At 37.3% G+C, this 25,351-nt stretch overlaps 1 protein-coding gene and 1 pseudogene across 2 annotated transcripts in view; one reads left to right on the forward strand and one right to left on the reverse strand.

The window, feature by feature from the left end:
• Positions 1-25,351, forward strand: part of DPP10 (dipeptidyl peptidase like 10) — a 671,828-nt gene that overhangs the window by 488,548 nt on the left and 157,929 nt on the right. The window lies entirely within an intron of this gene.
• On the reverse strand, positions 12,824-13,210 carry LOC130026869 (ragulator complex protein LAMTOR3-like; annotated as a pseudogene).

Genomic DNA, 25,351 nt, shown 5'->3' on the forward strand with positions numbered 1-25,351 from the left:
ACAGTATGGAATACTTTCTGGGACAGGGTGATATTTGGTCAGTTAGAAGTGATAAAATGGTGAATTTTATGTAGAGTTGATGTAAGAGAATCATCAGACAGTGAAAAAAGAAAATTTAAAGGTGCTGCAAATTGAACAGTTGGCACATCTCTTGGCTTTACTTGTAAATATTTGCTCCCTGAAATATTTCTTTCACTAATATAACTTGTCTTTTCATCTACCCTAGTACCTGATAATTCTTTCAGAGTTGACTATGTAGTCAGTCATTGATTTATTTAATATGTACATATGATTATGTAACTTAATAGCTTAAAATTTCCCAGAATTCCCATATATCCAACCCTGTTGGATATATGTAAACTACAAAAAACATCAAATGATATTATTCACTTATAGAATGAATGAGCACTATCCCTTGAAGTGCTATGACACAGTCCTAAAATACATTATTATTGATAGCAAGATGAAACATAAATCCCTGAGAAAACTTTATTTACTTCTTGATTTTACCTTTATCAACAGTCCTATTTCTCACAATTTTCTATAAGAACCTTTATGCTCCAACTTGTCACTTCACATTCCTATACCTCTAATATCTTTCTTCTATCTGTAATGAGTTGTCTGCTCTGTTTCTATTTTTTCCTTGAAATTTAGTGCAGATAAAGCCTTTATGGGATAACCTTATAAAATTTCAGTTAAACTCCTTCAAAAGTGCCTACCATAGAAGTAGGCTGGGGGAAGGGGACAGTAAGGGAACTAGGGATATTTGTAGTGAGCAGTGTACACTGGGGAAGGGACAGTGATAGAACATTGTATGATTCAAATCCGATCGTGAACTACTTTGTTACATTTTTTTTTAATGTAGGAGTACTGCTATTTATTCAGCCACTGATTAGCTGATTGAATTGGGTATGAACTCCACATTACTTTTTTTTTCTTTTTTTATAATTTTATTTATTGAATCACCGTGAGAGCAGTTACAAAGTTTTCGGGTTTATGTCTCGGTCATACAATGAAACACCCGTACCTTCACCAGTGCCCATTCTCCACCCGCAACAACCCCAGTACACCCCATTCCCACACCCTCTCCCTACCTGTGGGGCAGATGATTTCCACATTACTCTCTCTCTTGCCCAGGCCAAGGCACAAAACCTATTCCCACCTGGGTTGGCCCAGCACCAGTAACCTACTGCAGGGACCAGACACATTTCTGCCAAAAGCCGCAGGCTTTTGAGATTTGTTTCTGAGTCTCTGGGATCATGGCCATTAAGCAGTTCATTCAGGAACCAGAGAGGCCATGCCTCCAATTATATAGCTGAGCAGAGATGGTTTGTGGGTGTGTTTCCCACATACCTAACTTTTGGCCGTTTACTTTCTTGGTAAACTTTGCCCCAAGTTTTCAGGGTCTGGCCAAAGGCACAGCAGCAATATTGGGGTATCTGGAAGTCTGAAGGCGCCATGAGGCTGCTGATGCACTCGCCTCACAGGTACAGATTGACCTGCTGGTGGCATCATATCTCCTAATTTGTTACTTTGTATCTCATGATGATTCTACGTATATGTGTGTGTGCATATATATGATTTATATTTATATATGCATATATATATGATTAAAAATAAATTCGTTCATGCAACACTGCCACCTATCTTTCAGTCATTCGTACCACTTACAATTGGTTTTGGACTTGGTAGTTTCTGCTAAATTTCCACCATGTGTCATTAGATATAATAAAAACAAACTTATCCTTAGAATGGCATTACCTGTGCTTCATATTTCCACACAGTTCTCTTCTTCTTCTCATAAGAGATCAATCCCCAGTTACAGACTCAGTATTCAAAAGGTTCCCTGTTTCTAAAGTCAGCTTTACCCATGCTAATTCCTCTTTGCATCCATTCTTTGTCTCCTGCTCTTCTCTCAAGTCTCAGTCAAGGGTCACTCACACTATGATCCTTTCCTCTAACTGACTTTCTCAAATATCTGATTTATTTTTCATATAGCACCCAGTGTTTTGTTGTTTCATTACTTGCCATGCACTCCTCTTTAATAGACTCATTGAGTATGTGATGTTGTTCTAATTTTGTTTTCCAGAACAGAGTGGTTACTTGAGAATTTATTACTACTCCATGTAAATGAAAAATTACTTAAAAACATTGGGAATTATACTGAAATAGGATCATAGTTATAGACATTTTAAACAAATATTAAGTTATTTATGTATTCTGACTTAGTTTTAGTTTCACAGTAAAGTAGTTTTACATTTAGCATGTTAGAATGCTCTGTTCTGCTACTTTATTGATGGGCATTTTTGTATCCTGAATATTTTGCAAACAACCTTTGAAAAACATCAAATTTTCATATTGTAATTGGCTAGTTACAATTTGAAGTCAACCCTACTTTCCAAAATGGAACCCTGGATCACATTTGAATCTGAACTCAAGTTGGTCATCATATGCTTAAAACTAGACTACATTTTCTTATTGTCTTTCTGTTTTCAGCATACTCACTCATTATTTATGTTCAAAATAATTATGCTATGTGCAAGTCTTAGCATATAAACTGACACTTTAGTGTAAAAAATAATATTAATATTCAAAAGCTTATAGCTACAAATTTTTTAGTTCTCATGCTATGTAGGATATGTAGAACACCAGTCAGTGTTATTAGTAGAATGAAGTATCCCAATGATAAAATGTTCATAATAGATCAAGACAGCAAGTCCTGTTAATTGGATGGAAAGTCTGTCATATTTTATATGGAAACCTTTATTCTTGCCTATTTATATTAGCCTTAACACTGCTGTATTGGTGGCTCTTTCAGGGTCAGGGGAATGAGACCTGTTGTATTTACTGGTTTTGGCATATTGAATACTCCACAGATAGCTTGCCAGGCAATGCCGTGCGGGCAGGATATTCTCGGTAGCTTGCCAGGCTCTCTGAGAGGGATAGAGGCTTTTAGGGCAGCCTCTATTTGCCCTTGCAGGTGTTCCATAATTCAAACCATATTTGGACCCTAACAAATATGGTGCAGTAATCTTGGAAGATAATTATTAAGTGTGTTATTATGTGTCGCATGGCCGCGAAGTGGCTGCACAGTCCGGAAAGCGTACTGGAGCATGGCAGAGACTGGGTAGTGGAGGTAGTGGAGCTCTGCTGATGAGGCATTTATCTCACACCAGTAGGGAGGATCTTCTGTGTGTAATCCCTGGCTCACCAGAGGTTGGTGGAAGCAGACAAGGCAGGGTAAGGTGGGGCTTCTTGTTTTAATCCCTTGGATCTGGAGATTGGTGGGAACATTCAGAGGATCTCTGTTCCTGGGTCTCCCGTTGAGCCTGGAGTCCAAGGTCACAGAGTTCTGCTTACCTAGTTCTGTGGGATTTGACTCATGTGTAAGTCTTGACCCAAGCGTCCAAAAAGCATCCTGGAGTGTGGCAGCTGCTTGGTAGTGGAGGTGGTGCAGTCATCATGAATAGGATTGGCAGGACACTAGAGATGAATGACAACCATGCGAGAAAACTGGGTTCCAAAATGGATTCAGCATGATTGACCATATCCACACGATAACCAAGCTCATTGAGGTTTCTCAGGAGTTCAAGATGCCGCTCTGTCTAATGTTCATTGATTTAAAGAAGGCCTTTGATTCTGTTGAGACAGAAGCAGTCATCAAAGCCCTAGCCAAACAGGACGTTTATCAGGATCCTCCGTGAGCTGTATTGTGGATTCACTACCGGTATTTCACCATTCTACAAGGAAGTGATCATCCATGTCAAGAGAGGGGTACAGCAGGGTGATACCATTTCATCGAAACTCTTCAGTGCCATCCTCAAGAACATTATGCAATGTTTGGAATGGGAAGGAATGGGAGTGGAGATAGATGGTCGGCAACTACACCATCTCCGCTTCTCTGATGACATTGTTCTAATAACACCAAACATTAACCAAGCGGTACAAATGCTGGCTAATGTTTGGTGTTTTAATCCCTTGGATTCTGGAGATTGGTGGGAGCAGGCAGAGGATCTCACAATTTCTACCATGAGTGTGGAATGGTCGGACTACAGCTGAATCTCACAAAGACAATGTTTATGAGAAACAGTCTCGTTCCTGATGTTCCATTTGCTCTCAACAGAATGAACATCTCCAAATGCAACAGTTTTGTGTACCTAAATCGAGAAGTCAACATGACGAATGATCTGGCACCTGAGTTGCGCAGAAGAAAGCGGCTTGAAATGCCTTCAAGAGCGTCAAAGAAATAGCTAAGAGGATGAAGAACTTCCAGCTCCAGGCACATCTCTTTGATTCCACTCTTCTTCCTGCATTAATATATGCCTCAGAGACCTTGGCCCTATGAAAACAGGACGAGAACGCTATTTGGATCTCCCAAAGAGGAATTGAAAAAGCTTTGCTTGGAGTATCATGATTCACTCAAATGAGAGAAAGAATCTGGAGTTCTGACCTCCGTCGACAATCAAGTATCAGAGATGCTGTCTCATTTGCCAAGGCGTCGAAAATCAGATGGGCTGGACACGTAATGAAATTTGGAGACGACCGCTGGACTAGAGCCATTACTGACTGGATTCCATGGGACATCAAAAGATCACCTATGAAATGCTCATACTTCTTCGTCAAGACCCTGAACAATCGGTTTGAGGCTCTTTGTGTTTCTAGAATGAGCAGATGCCATTATGCTACTCTAGCACACAGCAGGGACGAATGGAGATGTCACTGGCACCCGCTTCAGCAAATCCATGAGTAACAGGATGTCAAGTGATCAAGTGATCAACTGATCTCTAGTAGTCATGTCAGTTGAATCAATACTTTCGGGCTGCCTAGAAGTCTTTATGCTCTATCTTTTTGCTTTAGAGTAGGCCATAAAATATTTAACTTCTAGACCTGGGAGATGGTACAGCAGATAAGGTACTAGTCTTGCATGTGGCAAACCTGGTGTGACCTCTGAAATAATATATAACCCCTTAAGCACCTCGAGGAGTGATTAAGGATTAAGCCCCGAACACTTCCAGGTGTGGCACAAATCTCATCCCTATTTTCATCTTCATATGTAGAAATATCATACCCCCCACCCCGGAAATACTATTCTAGCCCTATATCTGCCTCATAATTAAGATATTTTACATGAAAAATTTTGTATTAATTTGGACTGAGAAAATATTTAAGAGTGGGGTATTTTTTTGTGGAGTGATAGAAAGGTTGGGCTATATCTATCTGTGATCAGGCTAACTCTTGGCTCTATGTTCAGGGATCACTTCTGTTAGTGCTCAAGGGTACATCTAAGGTGCCAAGAATCTAACCAAATATGATTATTTACAAGACAAGGTCCTAAAGTTCTCTACTATTATTATAGCCCCTGAGTCATTTTTAAGTATACATATATTTATGTTCATAACTATATACCAGTTATGGTAGGCAGAAACTGAAATGTATAATCGGCCAGTTTTATGAAAAGCAATGATTATAAGATGAAATGCTTTAAAATAACATAAATTTAAAATTACTCCAAAGATTTAAAGTTTGTTTATTATATATTATTTAAATTATACTATTATGTCACATTATTATCGTTGGATAGAGTTGTCACCAATACAGCATATATCATTAAATTTTTTTGCACCTACAACCAATGCTGTGTCAAATAACAGAAGAAAAGCAGCAGATAATTTTTGATTGACTATCTCTTTTGTAATCATATGTATCAATTAATATTAATCTATTTGAGTAAAATTTCAACACTTTGTTTTAATTATCTCCTTAGTTAAATATCAATATTCAGCAGAAGAATAATATCATAAATACTAGAATTGCTTTTCTACAATAAAATATTGTACCTTCACCATAGTAATTATTCCTAGATATGAATATTCAAATAGATGATATTCTCTTTAAATTCTTAAAAATATTCAATGTTTTTGATACACAGTTGGCATATATAGCTAAATGTTGATCACTTAATAGGCAAGTAAGACTATAATTTTCAAATTAGTCTTAATTTGTTTCACTTCTATGTGGTCTTTTTTTGATTTATCCAATTATTTTGTTTTTGAGTTCATATGGCACTGCTCAGGGTTTACTTCTGACACTGAACTCAGGAATTACTCCTGACTATACCCAAGGGACCATACATGATACCAGGGATCAAAACCATGTCGGTGTATGCATGACAAATGACCTACCCAATGTACTGTCGCTTCGGTTATTTATAAAAGAAAAAAGTATTTCTAATTTTATATCACAAATCACAAATCATCCTGTTATTCTTCGATTGCCTCGAGCAGGCCCCAGTAACGTCTCCTTTATCCTGGCCCTGAGGTTATATTCAAGGCTCTTTAGGAGAATGAGACCCATCATTGTTACTGGTGTTTGGCATATTGGGTACGACACAGGGAGTTTGCCAGACTCTGCCGTGTGGGCAGGCTACATTCGGTAGCCTGCCAGTTTGTCAAACTAGGAATGAGATGTCATAATAAGATATCGCGTGGCTGCAAATGCGGCCACATGGTTCCGGGAGCTGGTTTTTATAGTCTCAGAGTCTTGGCCGATGGGATTACAATAATTATAAAATTATTATATAATTTTATATAAACTCTGTTTTTATAAATTATATAATTTTCTATGTCCATCTTGTATTAAAGCAGTATTTTGCAAAGTTTAATAAAACAATAACTGGTTTTCAAGGAATCCAGAAAGAGTTAGATGTAGGAAATGTCAAAAATGTGTTCACAATACCTAAAGAGCATTAACTAGAACAGGTTTTGTGATAATCTCTTTTGGGGAAATGTTTATTTAAGGAAACTAAAGTATAACTTTTACAGTTAAATGTGTACATCGAGATTTAAATAAATTCAATGTCAGATTTCTTTTTATTTTCATTTCTTTCTTTCTTCCTTTTTTATTTTGGATAATGGATTCAGGTTCTCTTCTTAATTATTCACATAAGTTGTTCCATATCAGTATCTAGTAAATAAATCTCATTGATCAAGTCACCAGAAAGAAAATCTATTTCCACTACAGGAAAGTAATTGCACAGTAGGTACTGAATATAAGAATATGTTCTTTATATGGACTATATCATGATCTATTATCATCCAGTCAGTGTGCAGTGATTACTTTTCTTGGATTCAATAATTGGTATCAGGAAAAAATGAGTCCTCTAAACTACAAACATTTTTTATAAATATTGATGTTGAAAGGTCATAACAGTTTTTTATGAGAGTCTTTAAGATTTTGGGTAATTCTTGCATTTAAGAATATATCTGAACCATGAAACCAGAAAAAAATATCAAGTAAACACATCAAGATACACATTTTCATATAATCTCAGACGTCTCCTTTCCTGTAGCTTGTCTGAAGATCAATGGTTCTCATATGAAGACCCTTTAATTCTTTGATACATTCTATCACATCAGGTTGAAAGTTTGTAAAATTTATTTTCATGTAGTTGATAAGCTAAGGTATTATCAATTTTCATAAATGAATATAAACTTATGAATCTAACATTATCTATATTTTTAAATTTCCCAAAAAATAAAGAGTCCATGTTATATATTAAAGTGTGAAAATATATTTTATTTAATTTTATTTTAATTTTTTATCATTCATTGGCATTCTAAGATTTGTAATACTGTTAATAATGATCTTACCATGCTCAACTGACTCAGAATCCAACACACACTTATAGTAATGCTCATGTAAGGAGATTCATTTTAAGCAAATCATACCTTTTTTTATCAAAACATAGTTGAGAACGCAAGCTTTTGAGCAAGGATTAGCCTTCACCCTATAAGAGTTCACAATTTATGAAATAATTATCTGATAGTATGTAAAGGAACAGATGGTCAGTACACTGTGAATCTTAAGGCCTTAGGAAACATGAAAATAAAACTGAAACATTGTAGAAGGGATTGATAAAAGAATATTTCCCAAAATGAAGTATTATTATTGCTCAGTGGTGGGTAAGACTAAATTATCTGGTACTATGTTTTTTTTAGTCTGAGTAACATATCTTTATTTTTATATCCTTTTTTAGAAATTTTAATATGTAGAATGTGAATAACAGATATCTAGCAGGATTTCCCTTAATTGTTCATCACCTTTTAGTTTGGTATAGCATATGAAAGAGGTTAGGGTTTAAAAAACGTATTTTGGAAAAAATAATGTAGACCTCTGCTGTTCAAAAATTGAGTTGACTATAAAATAGATTTGTAAAAACTCCTAGAAAGAACAACAACAAAAAATGAGATCACAAAGTTAACCCCTTTGGTTTCCTAATCCAGTGTGACCTTTTGATCTCAAAAATTTCACTTGAATAGATGTTAAATCTGTAAATTAGTTACGGTAATTCCTCTTCAAAGGGTCTTTGAAGCTAAGTTTTTCCTTTATTAAATACCTATCTTTCATTTGAGATTTTCAAAAGCAATAAAAGATCATGGAAAGGAATGTTCAAGAAGATATGATATAATAGATGATTTTTCCTTGGTTCTAGCTATGTTTGAAGGGATTATTCCTTAATGTTTTGTTTAATAGACTCAGATAAATTTTCAAAGTGACGCATTTGCTTTTAAAGCCAGACATATCATCCCCCCATTTTTTATTCAAGCATTTTTCTCCTTTTACTAATTCATAACTAGATGATAAACTCAAAAATAATAACATAATCCTCTTTTCAATTTTTCTTTCAAATCTTCAGAAAAAAATGTCCCCAAAGAAAATGGAGGTCAGAGTAGAAAAGTTAGAAGTGCATTGAGCAAACAGCATAGGAGAGCGTCTGTACATCTGTAGTGTGTACCCAGTTGCATTTTGGACTATGTTGTTAAACTCAAGCTTAATTACTCATACTACTTTACAGGAAGAACTAGCTTAATTTAATTTGAGTTTGCTTGATTATTTAATCAAGAGAGCTAAAAACATTTATATCATCTTATTGTGAGATACCAAGTAGAGTACCGGTACGAAGTAAATATAATTATCAACCAATCCCATTGGTCTAACCACGGAACAAACAGCTGTAAAAAAAAGTTAATTACGCTGTTGCTGTCGAAAATACTAATAGTGTCCTGAAGCAAGAATTTTTTCTGTTACATGAGTCATTAGTTCGATAAATTAGTGAATTATAAAATACATAATGAATACAGGTGTCACATTATTATGATCATAAAGGAAAAACTGAACTTAGCTGTTGAAAACTTAAAAAGATTGAAAACTGAGTAAACCTTTCCTTGTTTTGATATATGTCTTGTTTAGAAGAAGATTCTTCTGGGACCATGAGTGTCTTCAATATGGGCCAATGAATACTATTGTTAGTATCTTGCAGAAAGAAATACAAACAATTTAATCAGCTTTGTCACTGATTTAAAGCAGGAAGGGATTAATAATAGGGTTGAATGGAAGGCCAGCCACAGGCTCTAGGTGAAAAGGAAGCTCAGATAGAGAAGAGAGTACCAAATGAAGGGTGTTGTGAGGACCCTCCCAGGGTGGGAGAAGCATGCTAGAAGTAGTCTATGGACCAAACACGATTGCCATTGGATGCCTTTCTTGCAAAACACAGGACCCAAAAGAAGAGAGAGGGAACAAGGGGGAATGACCTGCCACAGAGGCAGGGTGGGATGAGGGGGGAATGGGGGGTGGGAGGGATGCTAGGACCCCGTGGTACTGGAGAATGGGGACTGGTGGAGGGATGGGCACTTGATCATTGTATAACTGAAACCCAAGCACAAAATTTGTAAGCCTATAACTGTACCTCATGGTTTTTCACTAATAAAAAAATAAAAATAAATAAAAAAATAAAAAATAAATAAATAAATAAAGGCACCATCAGGCTGCTGATGCACTTGCCCCACTGGTACAGGTTGACCTGCTGGTGGCACCATACTCCCTTCAACCTACATTTTCTATGAAAGTGACTTCAAATCTAAGAAGTTTATTGATCCTCTCTTTCTTTATCTTTCATATCAAAGTGAGAATGAACTAGATAAATTCCAAAGTCATTGCCCATTCCACATGAAAAAAAAATTGTATACTTAGAGAAACATCTGAGAATCAGGTTGCCAATTCTCCATTAAGTACTTATATTGACTATATATCAAATCATTTTAAAGGTTATTTTAGTTTTGATAATGTAATTTTATGTGTTAAAATATTTTTATTGTGGAATATTGGTTTCTAGAGTATAAATGTATCTTTGGGGTGTCTATGTAGGCCTTTGAGAAAAGTGTGGCTAAGTGTCTGTATCCATTAAGAATATAAACACTGACAAAGGAGAAAAAATAATAATAATAATAGGGTATAAAACAGAATGGCCCGTTGCACTACCTCCTAAGGCCTATAGATTATGATATAATAGTTAAGTCAAAACATATGAGAGGACCGGAGATATGACCCAGTGGTAGAGCAATTGCCTTGCATGTGTGAAGTTCTGAGTTTGATTCCCAGAACCACCACCCCAGTTATAAAAAAAAAATCATTGTTTCACAAAACATATAAGAAAAACTCTTGCTTGGCTTCAAAAATACCATTTATAGTTCTGTGAGATTGAAGATGCGAGTGTGAAAACTGCATCAAGAATTAATATGGAAAGAGTAATGCTGAAAGAGTACTATAAATACAAGACAGATAATGACATAAAAGTAGAATACGTAATATCAATAAGAACAATATATAAAATAACACGTCAAATTAAAAATAATCTGTGCATTGGTCCTTAGTGACAGTGCACAAAAAGTTCTTTGGAAAAGAGTGAATTAAAAAAAAAAGAAAAAAGGAAAAAGAGTGGATTAAAATAGATTATATTTAGAAGATATATAGGGAAAAATGCCAAGTGTGACTGTTTATAGTACAACAGTACTTATAGGCATGTACACAAAATCGTTTTTTTATGATACATTCAGGAAAATAACACAGATGTAATTTATGAATATTCCCCTTTTATTAAAAATGATCATATGTATAATCATTCCACTATTAGAAACTGAATTCAGTAATAAATAATATTTTAATAAAGAATACAAACATCAAACAAGACTGATTATCAACATCAAAGTGGGGAAAAATATTACATTTTCACTTCCATATTGTATATCAACACCTCTGAGAAGCATAGTCATTTTTATCATTATTAATTCTTTACACTGAAAAGGATACCCCAATCGTGTTCACAATAAAAGGGATGGCTTCATTCAGTCCACTTTGGCATAGGGTATCACAGGGAACACTTCACAACTAAAGTGGAACAAATATCTGTTTCATTCTGATCACCAAAGAGAATCTCATCCATATCTGGTGACTGGATGAAGTATGTGGGAGCTATGATAAACATCATAGCTTTTCTGAGACATCTCCAGACATCGTTAAATAACAGAAGATCTTAGGAGAAGGGAAGAGGAGAATATCCATAAGTATTATGAGGGCATTTATTTTCCTTGGTGTCTTAGAAGAAAAAGTCCATTATTGAGTACAGACATATTAGCACTGGTGTCGGGTAACTCTGACTATGAAAATAGGCAGAGTTCAACCAGTGCTTTGTATATCCTTGATATCAACCCCTTATCAGATGGGTATTGGGTAAATATCTTTTCCCATTCTGTAGATTGTCTTTGTATTCTGATCTCTGTATCTTTTGAGGTGCAGAAGCGTCTTAATTTAAGATAGTCCCACTTGTTTAGCTCTTTTTCCTTTTGGTTGGTCAGTGGAGTGTTGTCTTTGAAGATGCCATTAGCCTCAATATCGTGGAGGGTTTTGCCGACCTTGTCTTCGATGTACCTTATGGATTTTGGCCTGATGTTGAGATCTTTAATTCATTTTGATCCAACTTTTGTGCATGGTTAAGTCAAGGTCTAAGCCCATTTTTTGCATGTGGTTGTCCAGTTATGCCAGCACCATTGATGAAAAACCTTTCCTTTCTTATTTCTTGCTCTCTTATCAAAGATTAGATGTTCATACATTTGGGGTTGTGTGTATGGATATTCCACCCTGTTCCATTGGTGTGCGGCCCTGCCTTTGTTCCAGTACCATGCTGTTTTAGTATTTGTACGTCTACAACTGTAGGGATAGACATAGAAAGATTGCATTCATCTGGGGAACATAAAGTAACAAAATAGGAAACTAACACCCAAGTATGGCAGAGATTAGTACCAGGAATTTTACTCAATGACCCGGAGGACAACCACACATGTTAGGGGAAGGGGGAGCTCAGAAAGAGAAGGGAACACCAAATAAAGGGTGTTGGGAGGATTCGCCCATGATGGGAGAGCATGCTGAGGGTAGACTGTCGACCAAGCATGATCGCTACTCAATGCCTCTTTTGCAGACCAATGCACTCATAAGGAGAGAGAGGGAAGTGCCCTGCCACAGAGGCAGGGTGGGATGGGGGCTGGGGGGGGAGGGGATGCTGGGGTCCGTGGTGGTGGGAAATGCGCACTGGTGGAGGGATGGGTGTTTGATCATTGTATAATCGAAACCCAAGCACAAAAATGTGTAAGTCTACAACTATACCTCATGGTGCCTCACTATTAAAAAATAAATAAATACAATAAAAAAATAAAAAATAAAAATTAAAAAAAAAAGAAAATAGGCAGCTCCAGTGTTTTTCAACCTTTTGCACCTGCAGATCATTGAAAACAGTGTTATTTCATGGGATGTAAAAAACCACCATTCATAAAATAATATTTGTGCATCAATATTTGTAATAGTATTGTTACACGATCCAGAAATACCATGTGTTAAGGGAGAACTAGTTTGCTGACCAGATGGAAATTTCCATGGATTGACATCCAGCCAGCTGGTTGAAAACTGCTGAGTTAAGTCTCAAAATCACTTTAGATTAAGAAAGTTCTACAACTTGTCTTAATGCTTCAAATAATAGAGCACATTCCTTTTCTGGATAGTAATTAGTTCTGTACTGTCATTGCTGCTAGCTATGAAACTCACCGCACCTAAGGCAAACAATTAAATTGAACCACCTGGTAGGTGTTATCGTAACAGATGATGCTGGGGTTTTTTTTTTCCCACTTTAAGTCTGTTTCCTACCATGGTCTTTGACAAGGGCATAGGAGAATAAGAAAGCTACTCTCAAAGTATGCTCTGGGGCATTATCATTGACCATTTTAAAATCTGTTACACCTACTCCATCGAACACAGGAGTGTGGGACTCCTCAACACTTGGGGATTTTTTTTTTTCATACAGAAACTGCTTTAGGTCATCCACCATATTGCACCTGGTTCTCTGCGTGCCAAGTATCTGCCACACCTAACTATCCATGCTGGCAAACACCCAGCTTCTCATCAACTCCTTCCCTGCTGTCACATTAGGCTCCCCTGGAAGCTATTCTTGAATAAAATACGCTTTACAGCACAGTTGGCCTGAGTTTTTCAAATGGTTCATAAGGCATAAAAAGGGAAATAATCTCAACTCTCCAAAATTAGAGAATGCATAAAAAGGGGGACATAATAGTAAGATGTGGAAGTTGAAGAGATACTGCAGCGGGTATGGCACTTGCGTGATACTGTGAGGACCCAGATTCAATCTGTGAAATTTCATATGGCCTCTAGAAACCTGCCAGAATAACACTTGAATGCAAGATCAGGAGTCTTCCCTAAGCATCACTTGGTGTGCAGCACCCCCACAAAAAAGTTAAATGTGATATATGTTACTTTATCTGCCCAATAGATTAAAAGATACTCACTAGTAAGGTAAAAGGTAAAGGCCCTCCCGTTGATCGTCGATTTGCTCGAGCGGGCCCAGTAACAGTCTCCATTGGAGACTTTGTTGTTACTGTGTCTGGCATATCGAGATACTCTCGGTAGCTTGCCGGGCTCTCCGATGGTAGTCGCCGTGCCTAATCACTAGTATTACTGGCAAAATTTGAATATATAATGTACATTGGATGATGCTTGTTTATAATGATTTCCATCAGATATATTCATGAGGCTGCAGTCCTTTACTCCTGAGAGAGGCATGCTGAAATATTCTGATATATGTGATCTATTTTGGAAAACAAATTAATATTTGCTATATTAGTGTGGAGAAAGAGAGGGGTGAAGCAGATATGGCAAGATATTGCGAGCTGGTGAGCTAAAGTAAAATTTAGTCCTATCTTTGTTATATTATTCATGCCATTTTCCATAAGGATTGGAATTCTGTAAATAATTAATGGTTACTTTTAAACATACTTCAAAAAGATCAATTCTCGTAGAGCGACAATAGCATAGAAAGTAGATGCATTTCTCTTCCACTATCATGTATATCACAATGAAATTGCAGAAATTGAACAAAATGAAATATTCAAAGGTTCTGAAAATAGGATGAGAAGATAGTGCAGGGCTGAGGTGCTTACCTTGTATACAGCCCTCTTCAAAATCACATATGGTTCTGCCCCACATCTCCAAGTACAAAGCCAGGAGTAAGTCATCACAACTTATGGCCCTCCCCCCAAAAAAGATTCTGACTATGACAAAGTATAGAACGTGACTAGTAAATTAAATAAACTTTTCACCAGCAACGAAAACAAACTAAAACGTAATAAAATAAATATTCACTAAGGTAAGCTAGTTTAAAATATCATACCAAGTAAAACATCTTTCAGGAGAAAGCAGTTGTTTTTATCCAATTCTCCCATAGAAAAGAATCCTTTATAAAGGCATCTTGGAGGCCAAGAAATGGTACAGCAAGTATAGTGTTTGTCTTGCACATAGCCAACACGGGTTCTATCCCTAGTACCCGGTATGATCCCCTGAGCCTGCCAGGAGTAATCCCTGACTGCAGAGCAAGTACTAACACTCAAGTCCCTTAAGCTTGCCCTCCCACCTCCAAAAATAGGATATATTTATCATAAATAAGCACTGTTCTCCCACTGTTCATCGATTTGCTCGAGCGGGCCCAGGAACGTCTCCATTTTAAGACTTCTGTTACTGTGTTTAGCATATTGAATACGTCACGGGTAGCTTGCCAGGCTTTGCCATGCGGGTGAGATACTCTCAGTAGCTTGCCGGGTTCTCCGAGAGGGGTGGAGGAATTGAACCTGGCTTATCCGGGCTGGCTGCGCTCAAGGCAAACGCCTACTGCTGTGCTATCACTCCAGCCCATATTTGTCATATAAACTGAAAAACCAAAAGAAAAAAGAAATAACACAATTAGTATTTTAAAAGCATAATTTAAGAAAAAGGGAAAAAAATACCATTAGGAATGACAGAGAAGATAAAAAAAGAATAAGCTATTAGATTGGTAAACATATGGTTAAATTAATAAAGACATAAAATAAGAATTGAAAATTTTGTGAAGAGAAAAAATTATCCTTGAACTTAATGAAAAAAGTTCATCCACAAATTCACCTCCATGAAAGTAATTAAAATAAAATTTTGATAGATTTGAGGCTATATAACTTTGAATTTTCCAAGTTAAATTAGGATAAAGTAAAGTAAAGTAAAGTAAAGGCCCTCCCATTGTTCATCGATTTGCTCGAGCGGGCCCAGTAACGTCTCCATTGGAGACTTTGTTGTTACTGTGTCTGGCATATCGAATACATCATGGGGAGCTTGCCAGGCTCTGCCATGCAGGCAAGATGGAGCGATAGCACAGTGGGTAGGGCGTTTGCCTTGCACGCAGCCAACATGGCCGACCCGAGTTTGATTCCTCCGCCCCTCTCGGAGAGCCCGGCAAGCTACCGAGAGTATTCGATATGCCAGACACAGTAACAACAAAATTAGGATAACTACTAAAATAACATGGAAAAAATACTAACATTTTAAAACTAAGAGAAGACAAACAATAAATAAACATTGGGCCAGAAAGATAGTACAATATTTAAGGCACTTACTTTATGCACAGCTGCCCCTTTTCAATCCATGGCACTGCACATGGCTACCAAAGCATTTTCAAAAATTAACTCCTGAGCACAGAATCAGGAGTATGTGCTGAGAACTTCTGGGTAATGACATCCCTCCCTAAAATCTCCCTTTTACACACACACACACACACACACGAAGCAACTAAGAAAAAAAAGAATATGAAAATTAAAGGCAGACAACTGACCTTCAAGAAATATGAAAAATATAATTCAAGTGATAGAGGAAGATGAGTATACAACAATAATAGACTACAATGGAAACTTTAGAATAATCAGGGCAGTGGTTTCCAAGATCTGAAAAAATTTAACAATTCTCACTTAAGAGTACAATTCCTTTTATGAGAAATCAGTTCAAAATTATTGCTGAACTTACTAGCAAACTCAAAAATACATGTTTTATAGATCTTGATTAAATTACCCTTTTTCTGAAAAGGGAGGCCCAGATTTCCTAAGAACTAAACTGATTGACATAAATGGTGATAATGCCACAGGAAACCTGTGTGACTATCAATTAAGACTAAATACTGTTATAAATGGGTGACCTCTAATATAACTTTTTGTCCACTTCTTGTTATATTCCATTGGTGTCATTTAAATGTGACTTTATAGTGGACATTGGATCATATTAAATAAAAAGCATTTAGAATAATAAAAATATGAGTCCATATAAGGTTTAACCGAAGGATAAATCAGAGAAACTTAGGGTTAATAAAATCTTCGGAAATCAGACATCACTCATCCTCTGAATAGGCATTGTGAAAATCTCTTATATATGCAGTTTCATATGCATCTGTGGTTCTGCCTAATTTTAATGGGCACTGCTTTGTGATTCTTTGGAAAGAAAAGTATCAGGAGACTTTGAAATCTCTCAGTTGATTGCACATTTCTTGTTCAGTAAAAACTTACTCAGAATTCTAAGTGTACATTAACTAAGGCTGTGTTTGAAGGTGTGGTAATGGGTGATTTAATTCTCTGATATTATATATGATTGCAATCTGGAAGGCTGAACTCTTGGTGATGACCAGTCATGCAGTAAGAAGGTTAACGCAATTTGCAATGGTAAATCTTCCCTTCGTCTGTGCATTTCAATCAACCTTGGCATTTATCTCTTAAGACAGAATCTAAAAGGCTATAAGCCAAAAGTCTTCAGGAGAGAGGTTTTTTTTATACTCTTCATTTTAGATTCTAGGTCAAAAGACCAAGGAAAAGTTTCATGATTTTAATATTAAATTTTCTTTCTAGAATGAAACAGAAATATCAGATTTATGCATTTCTTTTTTCTCATGGTCACTCAAAAAATACTCTAATATTTTTTTCTTTGTTGTGTGGGTTATGTCCATTGGTGGACTGATTCTACATCTGGGTTTTTGAATGAGATGTTACTTGGTGGAGGGACCATGTGGTTCAGGGAGTCAAACTTGGTCCTTTCACTTACAACCGTGTGTTGTAAAAGTTAATTCTGTTATTCAGGCCCAACACTGTTTTTTTTTCTTTGTAGAGTTCCTTCTGTACTATAACATATGAATGTTTAGTTCTGAATAGTCAATTTAATGAGCATACACCTGTGTTTTTTTATACTTGAGGTATAAGAAAAGTTACAACAGTATTGATGTTTTTTTTTTATAGCTACAATACTAGTGCATCTGTATTATGTTAGTTAAGAAAGCACAGCTACTTGTGGACTTAGTGCTTTATTACAGGAATTATACTTCATCAAACATGAGAGCAATATAAGTGGAAGTTTTTTTTGTTATTACTGTTTTTTAAATTTTATGTTTGTTTTTATTTGGGAGCTATGCCTGTGTGTTCTCAGGACTTGCTCCTTGGATTACGCTATAATCACGTATCATTTATGGCAGTGCTCTGGGTAACTTCTGAAATACCCAGGTAGGCAGAATGCAAGGCAAGTACTCGCTTGTCTGAACTCCCAGAGGCCCAGAAGTAAATTTTTTCAGCAATTAGTGAGAGGATTGGAAGAGGAATTTGTTTTTGAGATTTGTCTGAAGTTCTTACCCAGGTGGACAGAGAAGAGCCTTTGGTGAAAATCAAAAACCAAGTATATCTGTTACCAAAGAAAAACACCAAAACGGGACATGAGCAAGAACTACATGAAAATATAATTGCATTTTGGACCTATCACTTCTTCATGGTCAAAGTCATATAACCAGTGATGAGTTTAGAATCACTTCGATCAGTAGGAACAATAACAGGAAGAACTGGACTCACAGAAAAATTAGAAAAATCTGTTTAGTGTTGTATACCTCTATATCTGTTAATATATTCTTTCTGTTATAATCTTCTAAAAGTAGTAGTTACTTTTCTAGTTTCTTTATATTACAAAAATGCCTCTACTAATCAATTCTAACCCTAAAGTGACTGTGCTTAGGAGAAACATTAACTTCAAATCACACAAAGCAAGGACTTCAGTGAGAAAATGGTGATTTGCATGTAAAGTAGGACAAATAAGAGTCTAAATCAAGGGCAAAATAAGAATAAACATAAAAATAAGAGTTACAAGCACTAGTTACAAATGACGCTTTGTAAGTCTTTTACAATATATTGAAACCATCGCAATAGTAACTGAATAAGTAGGGAATTAAGTTGAATTTTATATAAGAAATATCAATTACTCAGAAGAAATCAGACAGAAAAGACAAAGTGCAGACAGAGAACTTCTGAATAGATGTTGGATGTCATATGAGCATGTAGGAAGTCAAGGAGTCATCAATTGTCTTAGGAACAATAGTCAAGTGATATCCCTTTGAAATTTCAGTGGTCTACGCATCATGCTGAAACTTACTGCATTTTTTAACTTTACAAAGCAAATAGTCAGAAACCAATGACAAACTGTGAGATTATTAATAAAAATATAAATTTAAGGAACTTAATTGTAGACTTGAGATTCAGAACACCAAGAGCTTGGATTCAAAAATATGCATTTTTTAAAGATTCCCCAAGGATTTGTGTATAGAATAATTTCAAATCATTCAACTTTCCAAATAGCTCTACATGACCAGTTCATGAAAACTCTTTTATAGGACCAGTTTCATCAATGACACCAGATAGTGAATTACAAATCAGGATAAATGAAAAAAAAATGTAAAAAGCATAAATGTCCTATTTTTGTTTTTTGTTTGTTTGTTTGTTTGTTTGGGGGGTCACACCCAGCGATGCACAGGAGTTACACCTGGTTCATGCACTCAGGAATTACTCTTGGTGGTGCTCGGGGGACCATATGGAATGCTGGGAATTGAACCTAGGTTGGCTGCATGCAAGGTAATTGCCCTACCCGCTGTGGCATTGCTCCAGCCCCAAAATGTCCTATTTTTGGAAAGAGAAAATTGAGGTTCATGGTCACAGTCCTCCCGTTGTTCATCGATTTTCTCGAGTGGGCCCAGTAATGTCTCCATCATGAGACTTGTTGTTACTGTGTTTGGCATATCAAATACGTCACAGGGAGCTTGCCAGGCTTTGCCAGGGGGGTGAGATACTCTCGGTAGCTTGTCGGGGTCTCCGAGAGAGGCGGAGGAATCGACCTCGGGTAGGCCATGTTGGCGGCTTACAAGGCAAACGGCCTACCACTGTGCTATCGCTCAGCCCAAAATTGAGGTTAGAGACGGCAAATAAATTTTTAACAGCACAACATAGTAAGTTCCTGAATTCATCTTTTAATTTGGATCTTTTGGCTCCAAAGTGCTGTTGAATGTGGCCGTTGAACTGGGACTGGATTGTGAACTTAAGCTCTTTGATTGTGACAAAATTTAGTCTCTCAACCTTAATTTTCTTCTGTTAGATCTTCATTAACCAAACAGTGGGAGACTTCTTTTTTCCTTCTAAATCTTTCTGTATCCATTCCAGGGCAAAGAAAACAGGCATTGGGCTGGAGCAATAGTGCAGCGGGAAGGGCATTTGCCTTGCACGCAACCAACCAGGGTTGGATTCCCAGCATCCCATATGGTCCCTTGAGCACTGCCAGGAGTAATTCCTGAGGGCAAAGCCATGAGTAAACCCTGTGCATTGCCAGGTGTGATGCAAAAAGCCAAAAAAAAAAAAAAAAAAGAAAGAAAACACATTGTAAGATAACTTTTTTAAGGTATTATGTAGAGAAATATGTATTTTCATTGGCTCTATATCTTCTGGTCAGGCAGTATTTTTTTTTTGTTGTTTTTGTTATAACTACTCATTCATGTCATGATCTCTCAGTTCTCTATTAAAATAGCCTCACCAGTGTTTTCTTTTTCTTTTTTTTATTTTATGTAGGAGTCCTGCCATTTATTCAGCCACTGATTAGCTGATTGAATTGGGCATGAACTCCACCTTACTTTTTTTTCATAATTTTATTTATTTATTTTTCTTCTTATATTTATTTATTGAATCACTGTGGGAAAAGTTACAAGGCTTTCAGGTTTAAGTCTCGGTCATACAATGATCAAACACCTTTCCCTTCACCAGTACTCATTTTTCATCACCAAGAACCCCAATATACCCCCCTCTCAACCCTCCCAATGCCTATGAGGCAGATGATTTCTACTTAATTCTTCTCTGCATTGATTACATTCATTATTTCGACAAAAGATACACCATTATTGTTTAGAATTTCCCCCCAAACAATCAGAATTGCTGAAAAGGCATTGTGAAAGACTTTGTTTTCTATAGCTGGTTATGAGAATCATACAATGTTGTGCGGCCGCAGGAGTGGCTGCACAATTTTGGATTTCTGCAAAGAGCCAGATAATTACGAGATTGGTTTCTGTGCGTCTGGTGTTATGGCTGTGCCGGAGAGCCACTCGTGGGGGGCAACTCATGACCTCAGTAGGGCTTGAATTACGAGCTGGTACTGTCCCCTTTCCCATGAGACTGCAGTTGCCCCTTCAACGCCGGCTCATACCTGACTTTCCAATAAGCTCTGAGGCGGTGGTCACCTTGCTGCCAGGGGAGAAAAGGCAGAAGGGAAAAACACCCTTTCCCTTCCCGGGGAAGCATGGCACCGTAATTTAATGCATGTTCGATTCACTTTTCTGCCGCAAGTTGCCGGGCTCTGGACTAAGTTCTTTTGCCTCTGGAGCCATGGCCATGCCGGAGGGCCGCTTGTGAGGGGCAACTCGTGACCTCAGTAGGGCGTGAAGGATGAGCCAGTACCGCCTCACTTCCCATGTAGTTGCCCCATCACCGCCTCCCGCCCATACCTGGCTTTCCAATGTTCTCTGAGGCAGTGGCCACCTTGTATGCGGTCCGGATGCATTTCTGTCAAAAGCCACTAGGTTTCAAGATTTGTTTCTGAGTCTCTGGGATCATGGTCGTTAATCAGCTTGATCAGGAGCCAGAGAGGCTGTTTGTAGGCGGCGACTCGGGGTCTCATTGGGATGTGGAGGAAAGGGCCGGTTCTACCCCCATCTGGTGAGGCCCCACATGTTTCATCACTGCAGACCAAATTCTGCCTGTCCAGTGGCCTATGGAGGATGGCTGTCACCAGGCCACCAGGGGGAACAGGCCAAGGCACAAAACCTATTCCCACCCAGAGTGGCCCAGCGCCAGTAACCTATTGCAGGAACAGGACACATTTCTGCCAAAAACCTTTGGTTTCCAAGATTCTTTTCTGAGTCTCTGGGATCATGGCCATTAAGCAGTTCAGTCAGGAACCAGAGAGGCCATGCCTCCAATTATATAGCTGGGCCAGAGGTGGTTTGTGGGTGTGTCTCCCACATACCTAACTTTTGGCCGTTTACTTTCTTGGTAAACTTTGCCTCAAGTTTTTGGGGTCTGGCCAAAAGCCCAGCAGAAATTTGGGGGTATCTGGAAGTTTGAAGGTGCTATCAGGCTGCTGATGCACTCGCCTCACAGGTACAGATTGCCTGCTGGACCAGTGTTTTCTTAGTGTTCTAGTCTGCATTCTCATGAGCCCATTGTCTGCTGAAAGTTATTTAGATACTGTCATTCCGTTGCATTTTATTAGTTTTAAGTTTTTCTTCCATCATTAATATATTATTTTTCTTAATGAATTTTAAAAGCCACATCTCCTGAGAGTGTCACCTTATTTTTCTATATCACTTACATGTTTTCTCTTCTTCCCATTATTTTTCAACTCATTCACATCTTTGTATTAATTTCTCTCATTTTGTTCATACATTACCTCCAACAAAATTTCTTTAAATCAATTTGAAACAAATAGTTCAAAATAGAGTCCTCAGCGGTCTGAAAAAGTATAAGGAAGGAGCATACCTGCTACATGACCACCCTGGATTCAATCCGTACCCCAGGAAGAGGAACATTGAACAAGACTAGTAGTGATACCTGATTACAAAGCCAGAAATAAATGCTGACTACTCCCCTCTATGGCCCAAAAGATGAATTTTGACCTTTAACCATTCTATTCTGTTTTTTTTAGACTATAGTACCTAGTAGTTTTTTTTTTAAATGCAGTAGAATATTTTTTTTTTCTTTTTGGATCACACCCGGTGATGCTCAGGGGTTTCTCCTGGCTTTGTACTCAGGAGTTACTCCTGGCAGTGCTCAGGGGACCATATGGGGTGCTGGAAATCGAACCCAGGTTGGCCGCATGCAAGGCAAACGCCCTTCCCGCTGTGCTATCTCTCCAACTCCCAGTACTTAGTATTATATGAAGCTATTTACTGGTATATTCATATGTTTTGTGTTCACTTCCTTTTACTAAAGTGTACTATCACTATCTACCACTTCAGGTAATATGTTTGTCCTATTCCTACAAAAGTGTCTTTTTAGTTAAATGCATGCTAGATAAAAGGTAGGAATTTACGTATTTGTGATTTCTTGGTAACTGGGTAGACTGAAGGGATCATGGCAGACAAATGGTTCTTAAAGGAAACCTTTGTTTTGTCTTTGATCTTTAGGCCAAGTCCAACGTTTCTCAGTAGCTACTGACAGCTCAGTGCTCAGGGGTTCACTCTGGAGTTTACTCAGGGTACCGGGCTGCTGGGGATCAAACCCAGTTTTGCTGAATGCAAAGCACGCATGCCAGCACACTCAGCTGTGGCCTGGAGAAAACGATTTTTTTTCTTACACCCACCTATATCTATAGCTGACCCCTGGCTCTTTAAGTTTAACTCCTTGTGCTACTGAGGACAACCACATGTTGTGATGATGACACCAAACCCAAGTTTACTGTCAGCAGCTAACACGCTGCGGTATCTCTCTGTCCCTAGTATATATTTTTTAGATGTCATTCTATATTCCATTGTTTTAAGATTTATCATGGTTCTCAGCCATGGGGTATAAAATAATAAAACACAAAGGTTGGAGAGATAGTACAGTGTGTAGGGTGCTTACCATGAATGCAGCCCACCAGAGTTCAATACCCAGCACCCCACATAGTAATGTCAGTTCCCCTAGGAGTGCTCCCTGAGCACAGAGCCTGGACTGAGCTCTGAGCACTTCTGGGTGTGGCCATAGAACAAACAAAAAACAGCAGCTGCAACAACAACCTAATCAACTCATATAATATAATAAAATAATGAAACAGAAAATATAAGTTGGCCTTGGAATAGGCTTTCACTCTTGGCAGGCGTAAAGTGAAAAGCTCAAGCAGAATACCAGTCAATAACTTTTATAAAAATAATCCATAACACAGAAAGGGTATTAATTTTTGAGTCACTAGATTTATATTGGTTAGATATGACAATTATAAACATTATGTTCATGCTGTATATAACTCTCTACTCAACACCTGGTTTCTATTTTTAAATCAGGTACAAATGTCAGACTAAGTGAGACTGTTTTTCATAAATATATTTAATAACTCACATTCTTTGATGTTTAATTTCATGTGTCATATTGGCTGGGCCAATGTGCCCATATAGTGAATCAAACATAAACATTTTCTGGGTTTTTTGTGAAGGTGCCTCTCTCTCTCTCTCTCTCTCTCTCTCTCTCTCTCTCTCTCTCTCTCTCTCTCTCTCTTTCCCAGATAAGAATAATTCTGCCATATTATGGGTAGATTGTATCCACTGAATTGAAGTCTATAACTGAACAAAAACTCACCTTCTTCAAACATAATGAAATTCTGCCTGTTGACCACTTTAGAACTTGGACCACACACTTCCTTAATTTTCAGACTTTAGAGCTCATAAACAAGATATTGATAAAAATAGAAAAGTACATTTCCTTTAAAACCAACCCCCTGTGTATTTTATTCTAGATAATTCTGACTGATCCAGAAACATATTTGATTATAAATGTTAAGCATACTGAGACAAGTTTACATAACCTGTTTAAATATGTCTTTGGTGATTAATGTAGTAAATACTATTAATCTATCTGACACTTGTGAAAATCTATCAGCAGATTGCCATTATGAATAAAAAAGAAAAGTTAAGTAATGCCCCATGAAACAGGAAGTCATTTCACTCATTTAATATGATGCAAAAAAAAAAAAAACCTGAAGGATAAATTCACCTTACTCTATTTCCTTTCATATAATTAGAAAAGTAAGCCTTGCCCCTTGGTATGACATTTTCCGTCAGGAGGGACTTGGGGGAGAGGGGAGACAATGGGGGTCAGGAGCTGATGAGAGAACAATTGTGCCCTGCTCTGTAGTTAAGGACGGGCCTTACAGAGTGATTCATATAGAAGCTGTTATATTATGCACAACTTGTTGCTGTAGTTCAAAGTCATGTTCAGCCCAAATTTTTCTTGTAATTGCTCAAGATTCTCTATTTTGATATTTGGTACTTTGACTGCATAGAGGATTTAAAAAAATCAAGTCGTTGTATTTTATAGTTAACATGTATTCTAACAAAGTTCAGTAGTAGCAGGAAAAATTACAGAAAGACATGAAAAATAAGGTTCAAAACGTGTACATGGGCAGATTATGAAATGTGTATTCTGCAGATAGACTGAAAAAGATGAGTAAAGGTGAATCTGTTATATGGTGATTTTGTTTAGAAAGTCAGGTGTCCAGCTCTTAAGATTGGATGTTGTTGGAGGGATAGCACACAAAGGAAGTTATTGGTGCATAATTTCCAAACTAGAAGTACTTTTACTTCTAGTCGGTAGAATTGATTTCTGCTTGTAGCATAGCTTTCTTCAGAATAATTTTATTATGCTTACTGGCCAGTGTGTGTGTGAGTGTGTCTGTGTGTGTGTGTGTGTGTGTGTGTGTGTGTGTGTGTGTGTGTAAGGGTGTGGATACATGTGGGTGTGGGTGTATGTTTGTGTGTGTGTGTGTGTCTTCCCATGAAGTGCCACATTAGTCTTGTTTCTAAGTATCCAGGATTTATTTGGTTTTGTCAAGATAACATTTCATTTAATAGCCTGCTTCAGTTATATACCAGGTACTGTTGGGCTTAGTTGTTTTACCTAGCTCAGAATAGTTGTCATTTTTTAAACACTCTGCCTTAGGACACTAAGTAAATAAAATGTTTAAAAAGTCACTTGTAGCTCCAATGTATTTATTCATTTCTTGTGCTCATCTTTGCTAGACGTTTCCTATCATTGAAAAAGCCAGTGATATCACAAGCACATAATTGGCCCAC

This window comes from Sorex fumeus, unplaced genomic scaffold (assembly GCF_029834395.1).
Source record: "Sorex fumeus unplaced genomic scaffold, SorFum_2.1 ptg000035l, whole genome shotgun sequence".
NCBI lineage: Eukaryota > Metazoa > Chordata > Mammalia > Eulipotyphla > Soricidae > Sorex > Sorex fumeus.